Source organism: Desmodus rotundus, chromosome 11 (genome assembly GCF_022682495.2).
Source record: "Desmodus rotundus isolate HL8 chromosome 11, HLdesRot8A.1, whole genome shotgun sequence".
In the NCBI taxonomy this organism is placed as follows: Eukaryota; Metazoa; Chordata; class Mammalia; order Chiroptera; family Phyllostomidae; genus Desmodus; species Desmodus rotundus.
Genome location: NC_071397.1, coordinates 52,697,598 through 52,712,606, shown reverse-complemented (window position 1 = coordinate 52,712,606; position 15,009 = coordinate 52,697,598).

The window sequence follows — 15,009 nt, the reverse complement described above, 5'->3', positions numbered from 1 at the left end:
CTGAGAATGCTACCTCAAGTGCCAATTTGTGATTATTGTGATGGCTGTGTTCTGAGATATAGACTAATGCCTCGGGAATTGGACAGAGATCAAACAATTCGCTTCTCCCCGGGTTGCAAGCTGACAAGGATGATGATAACTTTTAGCCACTACCAATATGTTCTCAGTTATACCAATACCAAGAGGTATAAATTTCACCATTTCATCTATTAATGCCTGAAATTTATTTTGATAGTACCTCCTAGGATAGGATGGAATAGATTATCAATTTTGACTTACCACTAAAATGGGTAAATGTATTAGATATTTAATGCTTTCTTACTTTTTCATTCAATATTAAGAGATGTTACAAAAATGCAAATATCCATATATAAGATTGTCTACATTTAACCAAGAATGAAAGTAATATACAAGATGCATGTATGAAAAGTCTGCTTCTCAGATTCCATTATCTATGATTGTGATAATGATACTTTAATAAAATAGAACTATGCCACTGTACTAAAAATGTTATATATGTATACAAGTTATATATAATACCTAATTGCTTATTTTACATGTATAATGACTAATAAAAATGTGAAGATACATAAAAGTTTGACATAGTACTCAGAATATGTGAGTTACTGTATGATGCTGATCCTGAGATTTTTATTTTTATAATACTATATCTTTTCTTACACAGGATCAAGGTTAAAATGCAATTTCAAGTGTAATGACAAACAGTAAGACTAAATAGCAAGTAATAACTAATCTTCATAAAATCTCAACAAATTTATCTTGGTTTCACTTATTAGGAAATTAATTTAGAAAGGTTAACTAATAGATGTAAAACAATATAGCTACAGAGCAAGGAATGCAGGATTTGAATTCACAGTCTATCACCAAAAGTCTTTTTTCTTTCTCTTACATGGGTGGTTCTCAGACTTGACTGTGCATCAGAAACACCAGGAGGGTTTGCTGAAATACACAACGCAGGCCCCTACCCCCTACTTTCTGATTTAGGAGGTCTTGGTTAGGTCTAAGGATTTCCACCTCCAACAAGTTCCTGCATGATGATGGCTCTGCTGGCTCCGAACAGGACTTAGAGAACTGCTATTCTATTATTACAGTTCCTTTCAGACGAAGACAGCAATAAAAGAGAGTCAGCAGGCTCACCTCACTACTACCTCACAGGAAGGTGCTTGGCCATTAAAAACAGAATCCCCAGAGCCACACTGCCTTAACACGAGTCCTGGCTCTACTACTTATACCACACATGTCCATCCTTTTACCCTCCTACCCTCCTCTGTAAAATGAAGATATTAATACTAATCCCAATCTCATAGAATTGTTGTTAGTCTTACAAGGATCAATATGCATAACATACATACCTAGAAATGGGACCGGTATATGGTATACATTCAACAAGTGATAGCTGTTATTATCACAACTCACCAATCTGAGATTCCCAAGTGCTGAAAATTTTTTAAAGACATTGATTTATCTAGTTGTTATTTTCTGACAAAAGAAATACACAAATAAATTGACAGAGATGAAAATTTCTGAAACTAAATTGAGAAAAAATCCATTGTATGATTTCTCATATAGTAGTGGGTAAAATTTTCAAGCTAAAGTTTATAAAGACACAGACCATATTTCAAGTAGGTGATCCTTGTATTGATCTTCCATAAATCCTGGTAGCATAACATAACAGTAAATCATAAATCAGTGAAGGGACTGCTGAAGTGAGTTGGGATAATAGGTCCTAGGCACTTTGCTTTAAGATGATTAACCTTCTATAAAATTCAAACTCAAAAAGTTTAGATGAATAGAGAATCAGCAAATCTATTAGACTCTTTGTCTGAAATATTGGATGTTAGATGTTATGCAGACTTGTCAAAAAGTACTGGATCATAGTTGATTCATCACTAAATTGTCTAACAATAAACATGTTGGCTGAAATGTGAGTAATATTTGAGAAATCAAGGGTTCCAATATATTATTGTTTACTAAGTTTAAGAACCAAACTTCTTTTCACAGAGAAAAAAGGGTCAAGTCACTTCATGTGTGTGGATAACTTGGACCATTCAATACACAAGTTAAATAACTAGAACAAAGTAAAGAGAGAGATGGGGGTGGGGGGAGAGACAGAGAGATGCAGGGAGCAGAGGGGAGAGTAGAGGACAGGGGGGACTGGAGGGGAAGGAAAGGGAGGGAAGGCAAGGGGAGATATTCCCCTTCAGATAGTAATCTGAGACTTTTCAACTAGAGGAAGGCCCAGACATAATGATGAAAAGAGTATCACCAAGAGAAAGTAAAAAACAAATTAACTTGTTTAAAAAACAGATTTAGAATGATTTCTGTTTTTAATATTAAAACACAAACAAGCCTCTCTCTCTCCCTATCTCTCTCTCTCTCTCTCTCTCTCTCTCTCTTAGGTAGCCAGTGGTAATAAAAATGGTTTTTTCTTACTAAAGAGAAGTGTTATTTCTTTAATAAAAACTGTGTTTCTGATTGTATTATTTTCCATTACTATTTAGTCCCCATATGCCCCCTCCCCCCAGAATCACCCCATTGTTGTCCATGTCCATGAGTCCTTTTTCCTATTTTGCTCAATCCCTCTACCTCCTAAGATCCCCCCCAATTTAGCTGTCAGAAATAGTATTTTTACTTTGACAAAACTTCTCAAGGGCCTTCTCCTCCAGTGACAGACCAAATTCTATAGTTCAACTATTTAAAGAGCAAACCTGTTTTCACTATATTTTGGAATGTCTCTAATCTCTATGGAGTACCCTTCTAGTGTCATTTCTATAACAATTCAGAATCTTGCTCTGGCTGGTGTGGCTCAATGGATTGAGTGCCGCCCTGTGAAACAAAGAATCATCAGTCTGATTCCCAGACAGGGCACATGCCTGGGTTGCAGGCCAGGTTCCCAGTAGGGGGTACGTGAGATGCAACCACACATTGATGTTTCTCTCATTCTCTTTCTCCCTCCCTTCCCCTCTCTCTAAAAAATAAATAAATAAAATCTTTTTAAAAACCTTAATATATTTTATTACTCAAAAGAAGTTAAAGTTAATATTAATCTAACAAATTTTTCAAAGCCTAAAAACAAGAATTTCAAATTCTATGAATGTGTACAGATCCATGAAACAATGTAATTTCTATTTTTTTTAAGATTTTATTTACTTTTAGAGAGAGGGGAAGAGAGGGAGAAAAAGAGGGAGAGAGACATTGCCTCTCACACATCCCCCACTGGGGACCTGGCCTGCAACCCAGGCACGTGCCTTCACTGGGAATCAAACTGGCGAGCCTTTGGTTCACAGGCCAGCACTCAATCGAATCTACTGAGCCACACCAGCCAGGGCAGTAATTTCTATTCTTGTAGTATATAAGATCTAGGAGTGCTGTTCTCCCTCTAGTTTTGGCCACCTCTAACTCATTTTCAGGAAGGGAGTGAATTATAAATTACAAACTTAGTCCTGTAAGAAAAATTTAGGTCACTTTTATAATAGTTTAATATTTGTGCTGTCTCTTATAGGCATAATATTCACCAGTATTTACAGTACCTGAAACTCAAATGTCCCAGGAGTAGGAGTGGAAGTTCCAAGGGCTTTTATAAGCTTCCTGTTGCTAAGGTAACCACATCCTTGATATCCATGTGTTCAGCATGTCACTCTCATTTTGTGTCTGCCTCTCAGAAAGCCAGCACTGGTGCATGACATCAAAGAAACACAAGAAATAAAAACAAGACAAAGACATAGAAAAATGTTTCTTCTTAAATGTTTTAAAAAATATAGTAATAAACTCTCTCAAGTTAATGCCGAAATTCTAAAACTCCTAAACTGAAGTCATAAAGAAATTCAATGATAAGCTAAGAACTGGTATATAAGCCTTCTATAGGTAAGACTAATAAATACTATGATGAAATACAAAAAAATCAAGTTTATACATGATCAAGTATAGAATAACATTCACATATTATTTCTTTTTTAAAAAATATATTTATTGATTATGCTATTACAGTTGTCCCATTTCCCCCCCACACTCCACTCCATCCTGCCCACCCCCTCCCTCCCACATTCCCCCCCTATAGTTCATGTCCATCGGTCATACTTATAAGTTCTTTGGCTTCTACATTTCCTACACTACTCTTACCCTTCCCCTGTCTATTTTCCACCTATCATTTATGCTACTTATTCTCTGTACCTTTCCCCCCTTCTCCCCCTCCCACTCTCCTGTTGATAACCCTCCAAGTGAGCTCCATTTCTGAACATTCACACATTATTTCAAAATCAAATAAATATGAAATCTGTGTGAACAGTTCAATAAATTCAATGAACTTTTATAAAAGGTTATTTTAACTTGAAATATGCCTACATAAATCCCTAAATATCAATGTCAGTTCAACCATAAAAAATTTGATCAACATAAACTATGTTTACAAGAAAGGCAATTTATTTTTATGTTAAATATGAACTTACCTATTAATACTTTGATTACTATTTAAAGAAAAAAATTCTACATCTGGTTCATTTCTGAGGTGAAATATCTTTAGGTTTAGGTCAAGAAAATTTCAGCAATTTAGCTGTGCAGAAGCTTTTTATTTTGATGAAGCAAAATGAAAAGAGAACCAATAGTATGGGAAAATATATTTGCAAATGACACCTCAGACAAGGGTTTGATCTCCAAAACATATAAAGAACTCACATGACTCCACTCCAGGAAGACAAACAACCCAATTAAGAAATGGGCAAAGGACTTGAACAGACACTTCTCCAAGGAAGACATACAGAGGGCCCAGAGACATATGAAAAGATGCTCAGCATCACTAGCCATCAGAGAGATGCAAATTAAAACCACAATGAGATGCCACTTCACACCAGTCAGAATAGCCACCATAAACAAATCAACAAACAAGTGCAAGCGAGGTTGTGGAGAAAAGGGAACCCTAATGCACTGCTAATGAGAATGCAGACTGGTGCAGCCACTGTGGAAAACAGTACGGAATTTCCTCAGAAAACTAAAAATGAAACTGCCTTCGACCCAGCAATGCCACTGCTGAGATTATATCCTAATAATCCTGAAAACCAATTCAAAAGAACTTATACACCCTTATGTTCACAGCAGCACAATTTACAATAGCCAAGTGCTGGAAACAGCTTAAGTGTCCATCTGTAAATGAATGAATCAAAAACTGTGGTACATTTACACAATGGAATACTATGCAGCAGAAAGAAATAAGGAGCTCGTATTGTACCCTTCACAATGGCATGGATGGACCTGGAGAACATTGTGCTAAGGAAATAAGCCAGACAGTGAAAGACAAATATCATATGATCGCACCTATAAGCAGAATCTGATCAACAAAACAAATGAGCAAGCTAAATATAAACAGACATTGAAATAAAGAACAGACCAACGGTAGCCAGAGGGGAGGGGAGGTGAGAGGAGGGTAACAGGGGAAAGAAGGAGAAGGGTTGTCAAGGGACATGTATAAATGACCCATGGACAAAGCCAAAGGGGGGTAAGATTGAGGGGGGGGTAGGGGTAGGTGGGGAGGGGATTGGGAAAAATGGAGACAACTGTACTTGAAAAATAATAAAAATATAAATAATAAATGAAAATTTCAGCAATTTCTAAACCATCATTTACATATACCATAAAAAATTTAGAGATACTTTTATAAGTCTCTAATTAAAATCAAACAAATGACCTCATGGAATATCATACAAGGCAAAAGATAACTAAAAATAACTGATTAATTAAGAAACATCATTTTTAACATTAGTCGAGGCCTGTCTTTACTATTCTTAATTATAGTCTTCAGTTTTTAATAATAAAATAAAATTCTAACATTTATCTACCTCTATGTAGAAGTCAGAAATACAACACCTTCTTTTGATTTAGCATAATCTTCAGCACACAGCATAAATAGTGGCCCAGCTTCCATCCTGTTCTCCTTTTTGAAGTCCCTGTGTCCCCAACAACCCATCAGCTGCTGGTAACTCCTTTGAGTCATGCCTATAGAGATTGAGCTAAAGCTTAAACTGCTGAATATGAAGTACAGAAAGAGCTTCAGTGTCACCCCGCAATGTTAATATATGGACAAATGGTCAAAAAGTGAATTGCATTACAGACACTTCCCAATACACTATAAATATTGTATCATCATTTTAGCATCTTGCTGGCAACTGCTGAGTTTAATGTTACATTTTTTTGTTTTGGAAAAAATTTCCTTTGGAAAGCTCATGACATCAAAATTCTAATCAAAATGTTTAATACTAGAGGTATTTTAAAAACGGCCTAATCATAATCAACAGGTTCTGGTAGCAAACAGGAATATATATTATCTCAGATTGAATAGAAAGTACAGATATAATTTGATTTTAATCACGTATAGATATCATCTGTTTTGTAGTAACAGAGTATTAATAGCTATTATTAGGGAATTTGAAATATGAAATTCACGAGTTGATGAGTTTTGATGAAAATTAAAGAAATATGAGACTGATATAGTCACGGTTTTTCAGAATGTGATTCAGATTGGCAGTTTGACACCAAGTACAATATTTTTTAAACAAAAATATTTTCTTTATAAACTTGAAAAAATAATTTTATACTAATTTTATACATGGTAAAAAATACCATGAAAAACTAACTGGTATTCTGTTTCTCACCATGGGGTCCAATTTCATATCAGTTAAATAAAAGCCCCAGTAAAAATCAATGAAGACCACACTTCTGTTTCTGGCCAAAACTGAAAAACAAAACAAAACAAAAAAAGAACTTGATTTACCTTCTGACTGAAACAACCAAAAGAAAAAACTGAGCAAAACATAGGTTTTTAAGACACTGGCCATCCGACAATAAAGGACAGTGACCCTGACGGACAGAAAACAAATGAGGCGCGTGCTATGATTAGACCATTTTAAAGCACTGAGACAGTTTCTAGGCAGCACGACAGGAAGGAAGAACCCAGATGGAACCTGGCAGAATCCCTGCTGTAAATCTCAGAGTTCAAGGTCTGGAGAGAATAAGACGACTAGAGTTTGCAGGAATGAGTGCCCAATGTGAGGGAAGTGTATAGAGAGAATACCAGATCTGCAGAGGGTCCTAGTGGAGCATTTCGCTGAGTATTGATGAGTGTGAGGAAAATATCCAAGGGTAGGGAAAGAATAACCCTAAAATATTAGAAGAAACATATTTGTGCTCATTCAGAAGCAGTAATGTGTCTGTTCCCACAAGTCAGGCTGTAAAAACTACATAATATAGGACCGTTGGGAAGGGTACGTACTAGGGTTTGGTACAAGCTAATCTAGTTCTAGATTAATAGCTTCTCTGTTCCCACCAAACATAACTTAAAAGGAAGACCCAAAGGGATCAAATGGTTTCTGCTCTTAACTACATTCCAGAACAAAGCACAAAAATATTTATGGAATTGCAAAAATCTTAATCCTCCAACAAAGAGGGTTTTATAATTTAAAATGAGGAAAACATGACAAATAATGATGAGAAAAAAATCAACCAATTGAAACTGATGCTGAGCTAATGTTAGAAAGAGCACACAGGGTTATTAAAGCAATCATTTTAACTTTATTCTATATGTTTAAAAATTAAATAGATAGCACATAAAAAAACAAAATCAACTTTTTAGATGTAAAAACTACAATGTATGAGATGAAAAATATACTGAATAAGACAATGTACAGATTACATATTATAAAAAAAGAAAAAAGTGAACTTAAAAACATAACAAAAGAAACTATCCAAAAAAGCACACAGAAAATAATTGAAAAATAAACAGTTCAACATTTTTTAGAATACCACAGCTCAATGGTTTTTATAGAATGTTCATAGAGATGTATACTAAAAACCACTGACTTGTATACTTTATTGAATTCTTTGACATGTGAATTATATCTTAACAGAGCTGTTTAAAAAATATGAGCTGTGGGCAATTTAGAGGGACATATGTATAGAGACCTTAATTAAGAGAAGAGAGGGGAGGACAGGAAGAGGATTTGTAGAAATAATGAACAAGGAGCTTTCATATTTTATAAAAAGTATAAGCCCTAGCTGGCATGGCTCAGTGGATTGAGCGCTAGCCTGAGAACCAAAGGGTTGCTGGTTCAATTCCCAGTCAGGACACATGCCTTGGCTTCAGGCCAGGTCCCCAATAGGGGTGCGCAAGAGGCAACCACACATTGATGTTTCTCTCTCTCTCTCCCTTCTTCCCCCTCTCTAAAAATAAATAAATAAAATCTTTTTAAAAATTTATAGAAAGTATAAACCTAGAGATTCATATGTCCCACAAATTGTAAGGACAAGAAGAAAATAAAATTAAGGCATATAATAATCAAATCGGTTAAAATGAGGGATAAGAGAAAAATCTTAGAAGAAGCTAGAGTTCAAAAGAAATGTCATATACAGACACAGGGAGAAGAACAATACTATACCTCTCATTAGAAAAAAAATTAAGCAAAAAGGTAGTGGAGCAACAGTTATTAAAGAAAATATTTGTCTTAAAATCAGTGAGAATTATTCCTTACCATAAGGGGGAAGCTTTTAGTTTTTGCTCATTGAGTAGGATGTTGGCTGCAGGTTTCTGGTATATGGCCTTTATTATGTTGAGGTATGCTCCCATTATTCCCACTTTGCTGTTTTTATATAAATGGGTGCTGTACTTTGTCAACTGCTTTTTCAGCATATATTGATATGATCATGTGACTTTTGTCTTTCATTTTATTTATGTGGTATAATATGTTTATTGATTTGTGAATATTGTACCATCCCTGCATCCCTAGGATGAATCCCAGTTGATCATAGTGTATGATCTTTTCAATGTATTGCTGGATCTGGATTACCAATATTTTGATGAGGACTTTTGCACCTACATTCATCAGAGATATTGGCCTGTACTTTTCTTCCTTTGTTGTGTCTTTACCTGGTTTTGGAATTAAAATAATTCTGGCCCCATAAAAAGAGTCTGGGAGTCTTCCTTCTTCTTGAATTCTTTGGAATAGTTTGATAAGGATAGGAGTTAGTTCTTCTTTGAATGTTTGGTAAAATTCACCTTAGAAGCCATCACATCGAGGGCTTTTGTGTGTTGAGAGTTTTTTTTTTTATTACAGCTTCAATTTCACTAGTTATTATCAGTCTATTCAGGCTTTCTGCTTCTTCTTGATTCAGTTTTGGGAGATTTTATATGTTTAGAAATTTGTCCATTTCACCCAGGTTGTCCAATTTCTTGGCATATAGAAATTGCTATAGAAATTGCTGTTTGTAGTAACGTCTTACAATCCTCTGTATTTCTGTGGTATCAGTTATAACTTCTCCTCTTTTGTTTCTGATTTTATTGATCTGGGTCCTCTTTCTTTTTTTCTTGATGTGTCTGATTAAAGGCTTGTCAATTTTGTTTATCTTTTCAAAGAACAAGCCCTTAGATGCTTTCACCACTTTTATTCAACATAGCATTGGAAGCTCTAGCCAAAGTGGTCAGACAAGAAAAAGAAATAAAACGCATCCAAATTGGAAAGGAAGAGATAAAATGTCATTATTTACAGAGAACATGATGGTGTACACAGAAAAATCTATAGTCTCCACCAAAAAACTATTTAACTTAATAAGTGAATTTGGCAAAACAGCGAGATACAAAGTCAATATTCAGAAATTGGAGGCATTTTTGTACAGCAACAGTGAAATATTAGAAACAGAAACTAGGAAAATCAATCTCATTTACTATAGCAACAAGAAAAATAAAGTACCTACAAAAAAGCTTAACCAAGGATGTAAAAGACCTATACTTGGAAAACTACAGAACACTGAAGAAAGAAATTAAGGAAGACACAAATAAATGGAAGCCTATATCATGTTCATGGATTGGAAGAATTAACATCATTAAAATGTTGTTGAAATAAAGAACAAACTGACAGTAACCAGAGAGGAGGGGGAAGGAGGATAACAGGGGAATGAAGGGTAAGGGTGGTCAAGGAACATGTATAAAGGACCCATGGACAAAACCAAAGGAGGTAAGATTAAGGGTGGGAGGTAGGGGTTGGTGAGGTGGGGGAGAGTGGTGGGGGAAAATGGAGACAACTGTACTTGAACAACATTAGAAAAAAGAAAAGAAATATCCATACTACCCAAAGCAATCTATGGATCCAATATAATCCCTATTAAAATACCAATGGTATATTTCCAATTTAGAACAAATATTTCAAAAATTTATACGGAACCCAAAACAACCCTGAATAGCCCAGCAATCTTGGGAAATAAAAACAAAGTAGGAGGGATCACAGTACTTAATATCAAACTATACTACAAGGCCACTGTAATCATAACGGTCTTGTTCTGGCATAAGAACAGACCCATAGATCAATGGAACAGAATAGAGAGCCCAGAAGTAAAACCATGTCTCTATGGTCAATTAATATTTGACAAAGGAGGTAGGAGCATAAAGTGGAGTAAAAATAGCCTGTTCAATAAATGGTGTTGGGAGAACTGAACAGGTACATGCAACAAAATTAAACTAGACCACCAACTTACACCATATACCAGAATAAACTCAAGATGCATAAAAGACTTAAATATAAGTCATGACACCATAAAAGTCCTAGAGGAAAACACAGGCTAGAAAACTTCAGATATTCCATGCAGCAATGTTTTTGCCAATATACCTCCTAGGGCAAGGAAAATAAAGGAAAAAATAAACAAATAGGACTATATCAAATTAAAAAGCTTCTGCGTGGCTAAAGAAACCACCATCAAAATGAAAAGGGAACCAACCATATGGGAAATATGCTTGCCAGTGATAACTCAGACAAGGGTTTGAGCTCCAAAATAATATGAAGAACTCATACAACTCAACAACAGGAAGCCAAACAATCCAATTAAAAAGTGGCAAAGGCCCTGGCTTGGTGTGGCCAGCTGGCAAACCAAAGGGTCATCAGTTCCATTCCCAGTCTAGTCTACATGCCTGGGTTGCAGGCCGGGTCTCCAGTAGGGGGCATATGAGAGGCAACCACACATTGATGTTTCTCTCCCTTTCTTCCTCTCTCTAAAAATAAATAAATAAATAAAATCTTTTATTTTTAAATGGGCAAAGGACCTAAACAGACACTTCTCCAAGCAGAACATTCAAATAGCCCATAGACATATGAAAGGATGTTCAACATCACTAGCCATCAGAGAGATGCAAATTAAAACCACAATGAGATACCACCTCACACTGGTCAGAAGGGCCATCATTAATAAATCAACAAACAACAAGTGCTGGCAAGGGTGTGGGGAAAGGGGAACCCTACTGCACTGCTGCACTGTTGGTAGGAAGGCAGACTGGTGCAACCACAATGGAAAACAGTATGGCATTTCCTCAGAAAACTAAAAATGGAACTCGGTTTGACCCAGCAATTCTACTGCTGAGATTATAGCTTAAGAATCCCAAAAGACCAATTCAAAAGAATCTATGTACTCCCATGTTCATAGCAGCACAATTTACAATAGCCAAGTGCTGGAAACAGTCTAAATGCCTATGTATAAATGAATGAATCAAAAACTGTGGTACATTTGTACAATGGAATTCTACAAGGCAGGGAGAAAGAAGGAACTCCTACCTTCTGCTACAGCCTGGATGGAACTAGAGAATATTAAGCCAGGCAGTGAAAGACAAATATCATATGATCTCACGTGTAAGAGGAGTCTAATGAACAAAACAAGCAAACAATCCAAATAGAACCAGAGGTATGAAAACAAGGAACATACTGACTGTGACCAGAAGGGAGTGAGGAGAGTGTAAGGGTGGAAAGCAAGGGAAGGGACTAGTCAAGGAATGTGTATGAATGACCCATGGACATGGACAACAGTGTGGGGATTGACTGTGTGGGAGCTGGGTGTAGGCTTGGTGGAAGAGAACAAAGGGGTTAAAATTGGGACAACTGTAATAGAATAAAATATTTAATTTAAAAAATAAACAAAAGTAAGATAGAATAAGTCCTTCAGTTTTGCTCCTCTGTTTCAAGTTGTTTTGGACATTCTAGGGTATTTGTATTTTCATATGAATTCATATGAATTTTAGAATTAGCTTGTCAATCTCCAGAAAGAAGCCCATTGGGATTTTGATTGGGATTTTATTGAATCTATAGGTCAATTAGTAGAAAACTGTCATCTTACTGATATTAAATCTTCTGACCCATGAATATGGTATATCTCTCCATTTACTTAGGTTTTTTATGAACCTTAGTTGATAAAGATGTGTTAATGTTGTTTCATTTGTTGTAACTAATGTACCACATTTTGTTGATGGTGATGAATGCTGTTGGCAGAGTGGCAGAATAGGAGTGGATGTTTGGAAAACTCCCTGTATTTTCCACTCAATTTTTCTGTGAACCTAGAACTTCTCTAAAAGCTAAAGTGTATTAATAATTAAAAAACAATGATCTCAAATCAATAACCTATCCTTCCATTCTCTTACTCCAGAAAAAAAAATGAAAACAACATAAGCAGAAGAAACAATAAGCATAAATAAATTAATTAAGGTGTAAAATCAGTTAAACCAAAAGTTGGTTCTTTGAAAAAAAAAAAAAACAATAATGTTGGCAAACTTTTCACTAAATTGCAAAAAATACAAAGAAGATTCAAATTACTAAAGCCAGGAATTAAAGGGAAAATATCACCACCAATACTAAGAAATAAAAAAAATTAAGAGGAAATACTATGTATAACTGTATGCCAATAAACTACATACCATATGATAAGGTTGGAGAAGAATCAGTTTCAGAAATCACTGAAAGACACAAATTACTAAAACTCAAGAATAAACAGAAAATTGAATATGTCTTCAGCAAGCAAAGAGACCTAATTAGTAATTTAAACTATTCACACCAAGAAAAACTGCAGATGTAGGTGGGCTTACTGGTAAATTCTACCAAACATTAAAAAAATAATCAATACCAAATCTTCACAAATTGTTCCAAAAAATACAAGAGGAAGGAAAACTCCCCACTCATTATTAGGCCACTGTTCCCATAACACCAAAACCAAAGATTCACAAGGAAAAGCCAAATAGTGATGCATTACTTTTGAATACAGATACAAATATTCTCAGCAAAATACTAACAAATCAAATCCAGAAACATTAAAAGATTATATAATGTGAAAGTGGGATTTATCACAAGAATGCAAGCTTGATGTAACATCTAAAAATTAATAAGTGTAACACAAAGTATTTATAGAAAAAATATCATTTCAGTAGACACAACAAAATACAAAATACAAAATCCTTTCATGACAAAAATAATACTCAAATTAAAAATAGAAAGAAACTTTTTCAGCATGAGAAACAGCACCTACAAATTTCCACAGCTAACCATCATACTAACAATGAAAGATTAAATGCTCTTCCTTAAGATAAGCAAAAGTCAAGAGTACCTTATGCATAATTATACATTTCTATAAATTTGGAGTATTTAATATATACTCTTTTGGTGCTTTTATACTTAAAAACATATTATAATGTTAAACATGTATTAAAGCATAATTCTACAGGCTATATACAAATATTATAATAAATTGCTGAACTATAATGTATTTAAATAATCCCTATTATTGGAACATATAGATACTTTTATGTTTTCCTTTATAAATAATAGGGAAGTGGGCATACTGAGTCAATAGGAGAGCTTACAAAAACTTGATATATTTACTAAAATCTTTCCCCAATAAACTTGCACTAATTTAGAAACCCACAACTTTGAACAATATTTATTTGGAATATTAAATAGTTTTATGATACCTTATGAAAAAGTATCAACATACTACCAGATTAATTAATAGCACTCTCATTCTTTATATATAGTTACAGCATTTTTAATGTGGTAAACTTAAAAATTTTTAGATAATCAAAATCATTATTTCCTTCCTTTGTGAGTTCTTCTCAATATCAGTATTCCTCAATAGTTTCTAAATTGTTTGTTTTATCTATAACTGCTTAATACATAAAATTTATTTTGATAAATAATGTGAATTTAAGGTTCTAATTTGAGTTTTTAAAAATATTTGGTCCAGCCCTAGCTGATATGGTTCAGTTGCTCGGAGTGTTGTTTGTAACAGAAAGGATGTCTTTTCAATGCACCTAAAGGGCACATACCTAGGTTGCAGGTTGATTCCTGGTCTGGCCCGAGCCTGTGCAACCCTTGGTCTGGATACATATGATCCCCAGTGTCCCAGGTGTGGGTGCTCATCTCCACTCTGGGCTCATAGGGAGGCAATCAGTCAATGCTTCTCTCTTGCATCAATGTTTCTCTCTCTCTCTTCCTCTCTCTCTAAAAGCAATGGGGAAAAAAAAAAAGCAAAGTCCTCGGGTAAGGATAAAAGAAAAAACCTAAATAAGACAAATAGATGGCTGAGTTTTCTCCCACATTTTTAAAAACTAAACTCTTCTGTGGTGAAGAAGCACACAATAAAGACTTATTTGGGATATAACAGTAGTATTCGCTGCAAAGAAACGTCCAAAACTTGTGAATAAAGCAAAAGAAGGAAGGTTCGTTCTTTCCACGCCGCACTGAAGCATACTGAGGCCCACCTATGAAATATTTAATTCACAATGGGAATGTAAATAACTTTCTTTGATACATTATTTATAAATAATTAGGGGTTAGGTTCTGAAATTACATGTTAATGTATTAATTTGCAGGGGATGAAGATGTAATTATTTTTATCCTAAAATGTTCATACTTTGTCCTAAAAGATTATGATTTCATTGCCATGAAATAAATTAAACAATTTTATATATATTCTAGCAATTTTATTCCAATACCTTTTCTTCAATAACTATTATAAATACTCAGTTCCTTAAATTTTAACCAGTTTTATATCTCACAGGTTCCTATATTACTGATGTAAATAGTCAAGTACAACCTTGGCAAATTATTCTAGAGGTATACTATAGCCATGTTTATAAAACATTTATAACTTTTTAAAAATTAACTTGCAGCTCTATCTATGTAAAAATTATTAAAACCATGTATT